This window comes from Rhinolophus ferrumequinum, chromosome 7 (assembly GCF_004115265.2).
Source record: "Rhinolophus ferrumequinum isolate MPI-CBG mRhiFer1 chromosome 7, mRhiFer1_v1.p, whole genome shotgun sequence".
NCBI classification, from domain to species: domain Eukaryota; kingdom Metazoa; phylum Chordata; class Mammalia; order Chiroptera; family Rhinolophidae; genus Rhinolophus; species Rhinolophus ferrumequinum.
Window position 1 is genome coordinate 11,839,463 of NC_046290.1, and position 14,033 is coordinate 11,853,495.

The 14,033-nt window shown below is 38.2% G+C and overlaps 1 pseudogene; it reads left to right on the forward strand.

Moving 5' to 3' along the window:
- Positions 1 to 12,085: 12,085 nt before the first annotated feature.
- Positions 12,086 to 13,208, forward strand: LOC117025107 (E3 ubiquitin-protein ligase RNF167-like; annotated as a pseudogene).
- Positions 13,209 to 14,033: the final 825 nt, after the last annotated feature.

The following is a 14,033-nucleotide window of genomic DNA, read 5'->3' on the forward strand; positions in this document are numbered from 1 at the left end:
AGCGTGGCATTACCTTAGAGAGTTATTAAGGTACTTAGGCTTATAGATCTGGAGGCTTGATTTTGTCAGGTAATTGAGAATCATCTATCTCTAAGGTTCAGGTTCATATTAACTGAGCTTGATGATGAAATATGGGTGTAGAATGCAAATGTATCCATTTGCAATAAAGGCTGTAACTATTATAGGAACCAGAGTACACAAGACTCCAGCACCAGCATACTCTCTTTCTATAGGTTGGCATGTATGGAAAGCCAAATTTTAATCCAAATATTTGCCAGTGAGGTATCAGAACATAGAGCATTATTTTGATGAACTTCAATGTTTTTCAGTGACAGGCTAAATTAGCCTGTTGTTTTCACCACCAGAATAAGAAAGATCTTGAGAATAGACTACTGTTTTCTCTGTCTGTTAGCTAGGCCTGTTAAATATGCTGTGATGAACAGCTCACATATGCCTTTCTGACTCTCCTTTTACAGCTTCCCTAACTCACCAAGCCTACTTTGGAGAGCAGTCGTCCTTCAGATTTGTTGATGAACTCTGTCTGATCCCTTAAGATGACCTGCAAAATATGATGACTTTTTAGAAATAATCTTCTTCTTTTCTAGCTGCATCAATGATTACTTAATTTTACCTTGTGGACAATCAGGAGACAAAGCCCAGTCATTGCTTGGTGGTGGGGTATGGTGGAATGATTGAGGAGTTTGGTGGAGAGCGGCAAGGTCTTCAAGAAGGAAATTGCACATCAGGAGAGGTTTCTAGTCCCAGAAGACACCAGTTTGGTGTGGGAAAGAACAGTTAGTGAGAAGAACACTTGTGTTGCTTCACTTGGGATGATTGGCGGTGGGGGATGGTGAAAAGGCTTACTTCAATACACATAAGTGCCCAAATCCATGCAAGTGGATGATACAAATGCAAAGGAATGACAGTCTGCTCTGCTCAGGACAAGATGGTGTCAGCTAGACCTAGTGTAAACTAAACACATAGAGGCCTAAGGCTTGGAGAAAAGGCCAGACACGGAATGGGTTTGGTAATTCTCTCTGGAAACCCAGCCCTATCCTGATTGATGGAATGAGCAAAGAAGGTGAAATTTTCACTTTGCTTCTTGTTGTCTGGTCTACCCTGGTTTCCAGTAGAAAGGAAGGAAATTGGAGCATGGAAACATTTTCCTTATAAAGGTTTAACTAAAATCTTAACTATAATAGTAGGTGTCCCCATATTTTTTTTCCTTTTATAGTATCATATTCTGACATCATTAAGCCAAAAATTAATTTGTTTTGTAAACCACTATTATCAACCCCCCCACCCCCCCAAAAAACCTACCCAAACATTTTAGAGGGGCTGTGTCACTGGTTTTGGATCAATTTTATTAACAAATCCAAACTGTGTCCTACAATAATATTTAACCATTGTCTTGTAAATTAAAACCAAGGTGTTGTTAAACTCTTAGAAAGAGAAGAAATAAACTAATTGTTTAATTGAAACATTTTTTGTCTTCAATCCAAAACAAAGAAGCAAAAAACCAAAAATAGTGCAGTGATGTAAGCCGAATCTGCACATGAGCCCTTTAGAGTTGTGTTGCATACTATGTGACTTTAGGAACTAAATTTTGAAATATACAAGAATGGGATATTTGCAAATAGTTCTCTTCTGGTCATTAAGCAAACATGAATCAAATCATTTAATTCCATTTTAGTGGCGTTAAACCCTGATTTTAAGCCCTTTGTTTTTACCAGTCTACTCTTCTGCTCCTACCTTGATATTTATACTACATATTGTTTTTCAAGGAGTTACTTTAGAAAAGTAAGAAATGGTGGTGGAATGACCTTGATAATGGACAACACAATGCCATTTAGAACAACACTACATTAAAACCCTGTCATAATATGTGTCTGGGCTCAAGCTGTGAATCTAGTTTAAATATGTTCATTTTAGGGCAAGATCTCTCAGTTAAATAAATAGTGGTCTTGAATGTGCTTCAAGAGTTGATTTCCTTATGTTACACAGTACGCTATAGTATGTTGTTGGGTCATTTGATTTTTTTTTGGATGAACTTTCCCTAAATAGAAAAAATATGAAGTATAGTCCATACTGCTATAATATCACATGTGTGTTTCTAAAAATGATTCTGCTATGCAAAACTCACATAATATAAAGGTCAAGACTTACGGGGAAAATATGGTTTATGGGTATAACACTCAAAAAGATCACTGATATAAAAATTGAGGTAGAAACCTAGTAAAAGAGGTAGTGTGGTCTTATTCATGTCAAAAGGTTAAGAAATACATAAATACTACAATAAATAGAGTGTTTAATCTGAAGGTTGCTTATAGAATTGTTACAGCGGTGAGTTATGGTGAAGTGGGGGAACGAGGGTTATTTTGAAGTCATTGGAAAGTTGGAACACTGCGCGTAGATTTTCTGCATTCACCCTGTGTTTCTTACAGATGAAACTATAAGCAACAGCAAAATTAGAAATTCATGTTATGCTCAGAGTTTTCCCTACCATATCAATCGTGGCAGAAGAAAATTTGCATTTCAAAACAAGCATTCAAAGCAGGAATTGATGGTATTTTGTTCCAAGCCATCATTGCCATTATTGTAGTTGTTGTTGCCATAACATTTTCATGAGTTATTTTGTAATATCTTCTTGGGCATAATTTTTATCTTTCAGAATAATGTTTTATTAAAACAGAATTAATGACAAATCTTGAACGTAATTATTGTCTTTCAGAGTAACGTTAAAGTCTATTCTCACTATGAAAGAATAAATCCATAAAATGGCACTATGAAGGTTTTGTTTTTAGCTTGCAAATTCTCCTTCTGAAAGTAGAGCTCCTCCTGCTATTTCTCCCAGTTCTAGGTACACAAAAGCATCTAATGCATGTGTTTTGGCTTAACTTGACTCTGAGGGAATGGAGAGTACCAGCCAAGTAAGGCTGAGTGGCCAGCGGGTCTCGCCCATTAGTATCTTAAGAAAAAAACTGACTGAGAGGTGGTGGACGTGTTCATTAACTAGTGTATACACATACATGTAGCAAATCATAATGTATACACTACATAGTGTATACACATACATGCAGCAAATCGTATGTTATCCATATGATTCATACTTTAAATGGCTTACAATTTATACTTTAAAAATCTTATAATTCTATTTGTCATTTAGACCTCAATAAAGCTGAAGTTTTTAAAAAAGAAAAAAAAACAAGGAAAAAACTGAGAGTTACACTTTTTGAATCTTTTTTCAAATTAATGTTGATTTATTTCAATTACCGTATATTCCATGAAGTATGTATATGTTCCCATAAGAATCACGGAGTGGCATCCACGTGTGAGGGAGGTGGATAGACTGTGAGGAGAAAATACATTCTACGTATTAAAAAAAAGGTGTATATCCTTGAATCTTTATCTGCACTTGACCAGCAGGTTTCTTTTTTTCCTGCGGGTGTAAACCCATCCCATTCTCTGAGGCAAGGAGCAGTGACGAGATGCCTGTTCCATCTGTGGTCTCCAAGTACTCTTTGACCCTTTTGAGAGCCAGCAGATAATCAGTTTCTTAAATATGATTTGAGAGTACTCGATTCTCAAATCATAATACATTGAAATATCTGTGAAACTAATTGAATTATCCTCTTATAAATATACGAACATGAATGAATCCCTTAATACTGAACAGAGCCTGGATCTTTTAGTCCATTTTCTTCCCACCCTCCTCTATTTTCTTATTTAAAAAATAAGTACAGAAACGAATAAAGAATGATTCACATAAGAATAGTCACAAGTCTGCATTGTTTTCCCTTAGAGATTAAAATTTTAGAGGTGAGCATATAATGATTTGTAGGTTAATGATTTCCTGCAAATTCAGACCTGATAGCAGTGAGTAAGAGCTTGGGGATGGAGGAGGTCCTGAAGAGTGAGCTGGAGGAGAATGTTGACATAAACCACAGGAATATAACTTTTCTTGTGACGATGATTATTGGTACACCTTAACTGGAATACAGTAGTTCAAGAATACAACTGAGTCAGTTCAACACCGTTCTCCAAAGGGCCCACTGACTTAAATTGAACTTGAGACCCATCAGCAAAAAAGAAAACCGGATCATGGGTTCTGTACAAAGTCTATTTTGCTATTGAAAATATAAATTGAAAAACTGAATTTTATGCATCATCTAGTTGTTATTAAATTTATATTTGATGATTAATTGATTTGTAATGACATTAGAAAAAAATTACACAATGCTGGAATCTCACATTTTAGAAATAAACCCTTCAGACGAAAAAAAAAACATGTTATAGTATTATGTAAAAATTTAAAAGATACAATTTTGTGGAAAGGTGAATAATAAATTATTTGTTTATCTATATATGTAAAACTAATGAAACTTAAAGCACTTCAACTTACAATCAAGCATTTAATTCCATGAAACTTTATGTTCTTTCTCCAAAAGGGCATAAAATATGAGTAAAATTCAGTATACAAGAATAGATCTTGTTCCTGTATTAACTAGTATAACAGTCAAATAAGAGCCATGATATATAATGTATGGCATGCGTGAGGCAGAAATCTTAAGCGAGATACCAGGAAGACGCTCTGAGACATTCCAGACGATCTTGATAAAGCAATCTCCATTATTCAGGGTTGGCATTACAGGTGTATTACTCAAATTTGTATCGGGGAGTAGGCAGAAAGATGAGCTCAGGAGCTATCAGGGGCCTTGGTTCTTGCTGCGTGAAGACAGCCGGTTTGCAGTAAGAGAGGATAAGGCTAACAGACCCAGAGACTCAGAAATAAGGGACAGTTAGAATCCCGTGCTGTTCAAGCTCATGGAACTCACACCCATACCTCCTGTTCTCCTAGTTTGTTATTTATCTGTTTAATTAATTCCATGCATCAATATATGTCTATTTTTGCTTAAGCTGCTTAGATTTCTGCCATTGGCAACCATACCTCTATCAGTACCTGTTTACCCCACACAGGGCTTTTTGTGACTCTACAGCCTTGATATTTCTCCCTAAACACTACAATTTTATTTCAACACATTTCTGGTGATTTATCAGATGCTTCTACTGGCTAGATCGCCATATAACGTAGAATCACCAAGTCATAGAAAACACTGCCTACTTGAGGGGCAGAAATGGAAATTACTATTTAAATGACAAAAATGGATACTAACTCCTCCTGAGTCCAGGGAGAGACAAACTCTTCAGGGAAGAAGCAGCTTCCCTCAGACTACTCATCACTGGGGTTTTTTTTTCGTGAAAAAAGAGCGTATGGAGAACAAGCCCAGGACAGTCTACTTAGGCACGGCAAGAGAAAGAGGTAAGAAGGGGTTAAATTGCTCTTCCTAAAAAGGGAAGAAAGGAGTTTTTAAATTAGACAAAAGTCGAGTCAGGCCACAGGGTTTAACAGCATGTCTGTGTGCCTCAGAGCCATTATTTGCATGAATGTGTGAATATGTAGACAAAGAACCACCTTATTCCCACAAAGAGGCTTCTTGGTTTCTGAGTAACCAAAGCATTCAGTTAACAGAAACTTTGTGTCCTGTCCAGGGTTGGAAAGTTGGGCTCATTTTTGCTAGTTTTGACACTTTCGGTAGATTCAGGTGTCAAGCTCATTCATTTTGGCTCAGGGCCGTCGTGGACTTGCAGGCTCCGCTTTGCAGACCGTCACCCGTTTTGGGATCAATCTTGTCACTCCTGCAAACTGTTTCTGCTCATATTTGTTGTCTACTTTATTGAATTTGGCTCTTACGTAGATTCAAATTAGCAGCCATACTCATTATCATTTAAATCTTCTAGTTCTAGTTTGAGATGTAACAAGCTGAACATTCATGTGGGGGAAAGTGTATGCTGTAGCCTATTGGTTTTGAATCCTTCCTAACTCTTTAAAGGAAGTTTTTGACATATGGCCCGAACATATGCATTTTGTTGAATGTATATTCATTTATTTAAGTTACTTCAATGTTTAAGATCCTCGAGCGTACAGACCACATTGTCTCTAAATTATGGGAAACCAACTATTACTATTATTTAAGAATCCATACATGAAATATACCATAAAAGACCACAGAGCCGACCAAAGGAACTTGACATCCTATGCTGACAATACCCAAAACAAAGAAAGAACTAAAAGGGTAGTTTTGTGTTTTAAAGTAGGGTACTGACTTGGGAATATAGTTAACATAGAGGAAATAATATTGTATCATGAGTTAAGAAATTATCTGCAATGTTCTATATCTCCATTTCTTTCTTCACTGAAAAACAATTACTTTGAGTTGCACCCTGTTAGGTTGGTTATTAGCGAACATCAGCTGATGTTGCTTCTGTTTTGGTATTGCAATTTCAGGTCTGTAACTTTCATTAATTTAGGAACTTAAATTTTAAATTAAAGAAATAATATGTATTCCCAGGGATAGTTTCTCATACAATAAGGGACATCCACTTAATTTTTGCACATTAGATTAAGGTTTTGGCTGAGGACCAGTAACTTTTTTTCCTATAATGAGTTATTCCTAATGATAAATCTATGTTTTAAATTAATCCTGCAGTGCACGCTCATCCTGTGAATAATGCCATTTTGATAAATTTTACATTAGTTCCAAAAACCCTGAGCTACCTAACATATCCCTATAAGTTCCTAACTGGGTTTCAGTGCCAAGCTTTTAAATCCAATTTAATAATAGTAAAAAATGTTATTTTGATTTTTTTGATAGCTTCTGAATTTTATATAGTTTACAAATATAAGCACGCTGATCAGTGGAATCAGTGAAATGTAGGCATTATGTTTAAAAGCCAGACCACAAAGTAAGGGAGATGGAGGTGAAAACAGAAAGAATATAGCAACCAGATACATAAAGTCAGGCTTCCCTTTTGAGAAACACACAGAAAATACACCCTTTAAGGTACAGGGGTCACAAATTTCATTGCTGACTGTAGGACAAGTTGATGTTTCTTGTTTTCTTTTTTTCAGTCAATATATTTTCTGATTTTCTTGTTCTGTACTTAGTATAAGAATATGGAGAAAATATATTTTTCGCAGCTCTTAAAGATATTTATTATAGGAGGAGATCAGTTTTGTTAAAAATGATGCTTTCTAAGTCCAGGTTTCTGGGGGAAGAAGGGAGCCCCTTTTCATAATAAAGGAGGGAGAGGGAGCAGGAAGGGGACACAAAGCTACAGAGGGTATAGTTGGAGAAGACAGCCAGCAACTGGGGATGGAAACATACACTTGGGAAATGAGAGAGTTGAGTGCAGATTTCCTTTTAGTGAAATCCTAGGACTCCCATTGAAATGAACCTTCAGTAATCCTATCCAAATTCCATATTCTGGGTACAACTGGATTTCTTACAGAGCTGGTGAAGGAGTTGAAATCTGAGTTCAGGTTGCATAGAGGTGAAAAAGAATTAAGCTTAGCAGCAAGAATAATTTTCTATTTCTTTTAATGATAAAAATCACTTTTAACATTTTTAAAAATTAGATTTTATTTAATTCAAAAATCTGATCTTAAATGGTATAGTGTCTGCATAGATCACGTCAACAGAAACATAGTCCAGTCATAAAAATTAAAAAAATTAAATTGATATTATTAAAAATGTCGGAGGGTAACTGCGTCTTAAACCATAGTAACACATCTTAAAATCCTCTTCACTCCGTTCTCTACTAATATCTGCCATAGCCCATGGCGGCTCAGAAACTTTTCTCCCTCACTCTCCAAACCCAACCCAACTCCCATCCCCATCCTAATCTCTAGTTCCAATCTACACTTAATAAATAGCAATAGATATTTATTGAACATTCAGAACCTGTTAAATAACCCGATGAGGGATGAAGATACATTGGGTGGATAAAATAGAAAAGCAGTTCCCATCTTTGTGATCCTCTGCCGTTCATGCTAGCGGGGGGTATAGACAATAACAAAGAAAAAGAAGTAAACTCTATGTCAGATAATTATCAATGATGAGAATTGAAAACAGTGATAATAAGTCTACACTGTCAATTGGAGGGGGCGGTGGCCAGTGAAGTTCTCAGTGCGAAAGGGGATTTTGAATAGAAACATTAAAGATGTTTAGAAACAAGTCATGCAAGCACACAGACTTGTATGATCAGTGCAGCCATTTGAGGTCATGATATGCTTCAGCACCATCACCAGAAACATGAAATGCCGTGGACCGTTTCACGGGCGGGCTCAAAGTGCAACGTGGGGCCTCTCCTGCTGCTGACAGGGTCCTTGAAGGGATGACATGCAGAGGTTAGACAATTGTCTGAATTCAATTATCCCTTGCAAGCTGGAAAATGCAGAATCTTTCCCAAAAAGAATGGAGTGGGGAAGGAGTGGATGATAGTGAAGAGGCCATGAAACCCTACAACGAAAGGTGATAGAGTGTAGGGCGGCTGGTATGTTGGAATACTTCACATTTAATACCTTTTCTTTTTTAATTCTTAAAAGCCGTTTATTTTTTGCCAACTGGAGTACTTGATTGACATTATATTACAATAAAATAATTTTATGTCTTTCTGTCTGCGGTATGGACATTGAGTTGGAAATTGAGAAAAATCTATATTGCCACTATTGTTTAGATCAACAGCTTCACTCTTTCTTTCACTATGAATTGACTAATGTTTTTTTCCCCACTAGGATAATACAGTATAGATCTGAAGGCTTATACAGGACCCCAGATAGTCTGATATTTTATGAAGGGGCCCTATTGTTCTACATTTATATATTCCTTTATATAAAGTTTTCTGAGGTCATTACTAAATATGAAAAAGGCGGGGAGAGGAAAGCTTTAGATTCTTTTGGGAAAGTTAAAGATGGAGTTAGGAAGCTGCTGAAGTTACGGAAATCCTTAAAATATGTCAACTCATATGAAGAACAGCAAGCAAACACAGGCTGATGGTTCTGATAGCCATTACAAGCTAAGCATTCTGGATCGAGATAATCTAAGGTCACACTGACTGCTGATGAGGGTTTGATCTGGAATATCTAACCACAAAACAAAGATAGCTTAACAAGTTAAGCCAACAAATTTGTATTTGATTCAAGAGGTAATTGTTTTAAAATTATACATTCCTTGATATATAATTATATACACATATATAATTACAGAGACTATATATAATCTTTGCAAAATTTACGTATAATATCCACTTATAAAATTTATACACAATATATAAAACATATATGTGTATTTATTGAGCATAAATCATATATACAGAGACTGCCAAAAAAATGCACACACATTTTGAGATAATATTTTAAGATAACATCACTTAAAATGTGTACGCATTTTTTTGGCACCCCCGGTATGTATATATGAATGATAGTTGGCTACAGCCTCTTGGTGAGTAGATTAGATTTTTGATAAAAATATTTTCTCCCCTGCAATTTTATTTCTGGGGCAGAATCCTTACACTAGAGCCAATAGAGTTGGAAAAGACAGTCTTGTTCCCCTGAACTGTGAGGATATTTCAGGGCCCTTCATTTGCACAGGCCCTGCCAAGTCTCTTCTTGATTTAGAAACCACTATTATTTATTTATTTATTTATTTATTTATTTATTTATTTATTTATTTATTTATTTATTTCTCTGTCTTTCTCTCTCTCTCTTTCTCTTTTGAAAAAGTTTTCCAAATTGAAAATCCAGGACTAAAGACACCTGGGTTCATTCCTGCTTTTCATCTCTTTACGCACAAAATCATTTGGTCCAGTATGGTAAGTGTATAATTCTAGTGTAGTCTGATATAATATGAAAACCCCAAACTCATTGAATAGTCTCTCCTTTCCAGCTCAATTCCAAATCAGGCTTTGAAAGTTTCTGGGGCCAGGGGGCACAGCTGGCTTCTCTTGTCTTTGCTCCCCTGCTGCACTGGTTAGCTTCTGTTCTTGATCTCTCTAAGACCTGTCTCAAAGGAAAGAGTCACAGGTGGCCGGTGCAGTAGTAATCTGATGTGGGTGCCTGCTGGCATGGTAAATAATCCCAAATGGCCTCATTTTCTCTTATATAGTGCTTTGATGGATTCCTTGGCAATATTTTTTCCTGAATCTACTCTGCTACTCACCTGATAAGGACAATATTTTTTTCTAGGCTGGGCACCTGTGACTTCTCCTCTGCCCCTAGGTTCTAGTCTCCACCCCTTTGCCCTTTCAGGTAGGTCCTCTGTGGGATCCCTTTTAAGGATTCCCCATAGCAAGCTCCACATTTGAACTTCCAGAAACTTCTCTGGGTGTGGAAATGCAGCTTGACACAACACACTCTCCTCCCCTTTTCTCTGGGCCTCAAGTTTCAGAAGTCTCTCAAAGTCACTTTCCTTTGGCTTGAGGTAAGGGGAAGCGTCACCTCCACTTCTCCATGGTGTCTGTGACGTTCAATATGTGACGTTTAGCTCACTGACGACTCACTCTAAAGAAATCATCTCAGTCCTTCTTTGTCCTTTTTTGGGCTGAGGTAGGCAACTAGCTAATGCTGGCTGGATCAATTTGAGACTGCTCTGTCCTCTCCTCTACACCATTTTGAAAATACTGAAGGAATGGTTTAGATTAGTGTCTGTTTTTAAATATAGGTGTACTTGGAGCTTATTGTCTTGTGCTTCACCTTAGTGGGATTATGTTGAAGCAGGAAGAGTGGCATTTAATAACCTGTTACACTCCCAAATTAGAAAATCCAGGAAAACGGAGATGAAACAAGTCTGGAAGAATATTTTGGCAAATAGAACCAATGTACCAAAATGGCAGAACAATCCTGTAATGTGAGATTCTGGCCACCCAAGTCTGGAAGGACAATTTGGGGTCATGTGCTCAGAATGGAACCTTTCCATTTCTGACTTGGCTAATCTGGCACAGCTTTATTTAAAGTGGGCTATAATTTCCTTTTCTAATCTAGGTTTTGACCTCTACATATAACCCTTAAACAGGGTAGCTGTATGAAATGTAAAATCCAAGAACTAATGGATACTTTTCATGTTATAAATGGACCCATAGGAAAATGAATATACCTCGGGTTCCCACAAATTTATATTCCTGTTATTTTCTTGTTCATATGGATCCAATTCTACAATACCTTCAGGCCTCTGAAAATAGCCTAAAAAAATTTACTGTCCAAACATCTGGTAGGTTAACTTCTCCTAGCTTAAACTGGTCCACATGAAATAAAATTTTATTCCTATCTTCATATAGTATTTGAAGTGGAAATAGATACTTATTAGTTTAAAAGATTGTATTGGGTCACTGGGATAAAACAATTAAAATGTTAAATTCTTTTAAAATAGAGGATTTAAAATAGATGGTTATCTGTATCATAATGGCAGCATTTATTTGTGAATTGTTTCAGATTTCACATACTTGTTTGGGAGGTGGGACATGAAAGGACTAACACTTGTAGATACTGACGTGCATTCTTAAATTAGATTCGTCTAATTTAACAAAACCTACATTAAAATTAACCTACATTAAAACCTACATTAAAATTAATAATCTAGAAAATTTTCAGTTTGCTCTGCCTGGACAGGAGACTGAGTGAGCCAGGCTAGCCAGAATTAGGAGGTCTCTCAAAATAGATACAGCAAGATTTTAGCTGGTGGGAGGGAGGTACGGTGAGCACTCTCGCGAGATCTGAACCACCGTAGTGACGGCAGTGACCGGAAGGAGCAGAAGCGGACCGGAAGTCCTTCATCTTCAGCATCCAAGGCTGGAAGTGGCCTGCCTTTCCTAGCCGGAGACCATTTTTTTTTTTTTCAGGGGATGCAAAGACACCCACCTGGGTGGAAGTCCTGCGTCCTTGAGCTCCCCATCCTTCCAGAAGTTTTTCTGTCACCTGTGCTTGCCTCCATCTCCTTTCCCCATGTTATCCCTATACCAGAAAAGCATAATTTTAGTGCCTTACTCCCAGCTTCACTAAACAGCTTGGATATCTCATTCCCAAATTGGGGTTCCTTCCTCATGCCCTTATGTAGCTGGGAAGTGAAATTTGGGGGTGATTAGCCCCCTGGGATCCTGCAGCAGGGGCAGAGGGGGCCCAGAACTCCGTTTCTGCTCCTGCTACCAGGAAGCGGCCTCCTCAGCCTCGCCCCTCCCTCCCGCTGCCCTGCACCTTTCAACCTTCCTGCCTCCTGTGCTTGTGGCCACTGTGCTGTGGGGAGTAGCCCCCCACCACATCTTGGGGCTCATTCATGCGACTTTGGACCACAAGGCCAGCATGGACTTTGCAGACCTCCCTGCTCTCTTTGGGTTGGCCTTGAGCCTGTAGGGACTTCAGGGGTGCCTTATGGAGGATCATCCAGCCAATGCCTGCAGCCCCATTACCCCACCACCCCCAGGCCTGGTGAATGGTCAATCTTTTTCGCAATGTTTGGAATATTCTGCTGCAACTTTGACCTCAAGGTCCTAACTGCTCAGAAGGGTGGGTGTGATGCAGTGGAATACACAATGTGAGTTCCAGTCACCTGCTGAACGTGATGTGGAAAAGTGTGGAAATTCTGCCCCAGATCTGGATCCTGTCTGTGCTTATTGGGGAGAGGAGCTCCGAGTACCTGCGTTCTGTCTTCGTCAACCGTTAGGAGGTTCAGGTGCTTCTGGTCCCAGACAGTGGCTTCCTCTTGGTCTATTATTGCTCATCCCTTTCACAGGGGTTGTGGGACTGCTGATTTTGATGGGAGCACAGTTCCTTGTATCCAGCACCAGAAAGAGCTCCAGCAAAATCGACTTACCAAACAGCAACTGAAACAGGTTCCTACACATGATTTTCAGAAGGGAGAACAGTATGATATCTGTGCCATTAGCCTGGACAAATAGGAGGATGGGGACAAGCTGAGGGTGCTTCCTTTTGCTCGTGCCTATCACAGCTGCTGTGTGGACCCCTGGCTCACTCACATCCAGAAGACCTGCCCCATCTGCAAGCAGCCTGCTCATCGGGATCTTGAGGAGGACGAGCAGGAGGAAGAAACGCAAGGGCAAGAAAGTGATGAGAAAGGGGAGCCAAGGAGCCCCGCTGCCTCAGAACAGACCCCATTTCTGGACTCTAGCCCCACACTTCTCACATTTTTGGCTCCCTAGCCTCAGCCCCCTTGTTTGTCCTGGATCTTCAACACATCCCTCACCCTCTTTATTCTCCTCTTCCTTTTCAGCTGCCGTCCTGGCCTAGTAATCCACCTCCCTACCCGCACTTATTTGCACAGCCCCTCTTCTTCCCTTCAGTCTCCTGTGTTGAGGGATAAGCGACATTTCTTCCCCAAGTTTCTCCCTCATATAACCCTTTTGAGGGGGTTCTGGGTGCAAAGAGGCTGGGTCTTTCCATACTGGGTTAATAAAATTGGTTTTGTAAACTAAAACCAAAATTATTCAGATATGTGTGAAACCTGTCAAAAGCAATTTGTAAGAGCATATTTTTGTAATTTGCATCAAGGATGAAAAAAATAGAGACTTTATTTTAAATCACTCTTAGAGTGGCTTAAATTTACTTCGGGGTAATGTCATTTTGTATTGGGTCCCATAATGTACTTTCTTATATCTGTAAACATTTCCATGTATTTCCTTTCGTCATTTTTGATTGGCGTGAATATGAATTAGGTGAGCTGCACTTACCTAAATGTTTCATTGTCATCAGTTAATGCCTGAAAAGTGCAAAACCATTGGCATGTCTGCTTGACAAAAAAATCACTTGGTTTTTGGTCACTTGTTTTTATGTATTAAGTAGCTATTTAAATACAACAGATTTAATTGCTTTATAGACTAGAAATGACCGTTTATGTAAATGGTCATTAGTATTTTAATACGGCTAATTGGGGTGGAATTTTAAGGGAATTCTTTTTAGCTTTGTCTTTTCATTTCTTAGACTTAAAAACCTATTTAAATGTAGGAAATGGGCAACATCAAATGCTTTTCATCTGAGAGTGCTAATTAATTGTTCAACCATACCAAGTATTTTCTGTATCTGGAGCTGCCTTGAGTAATAGTTTAAGATGGGAGTTAGCTAATAGGATATCATTAAATATGCCTCTAGTTTTTAGAAATTAAGGTCATTTTTACTCTTTAATGATTGT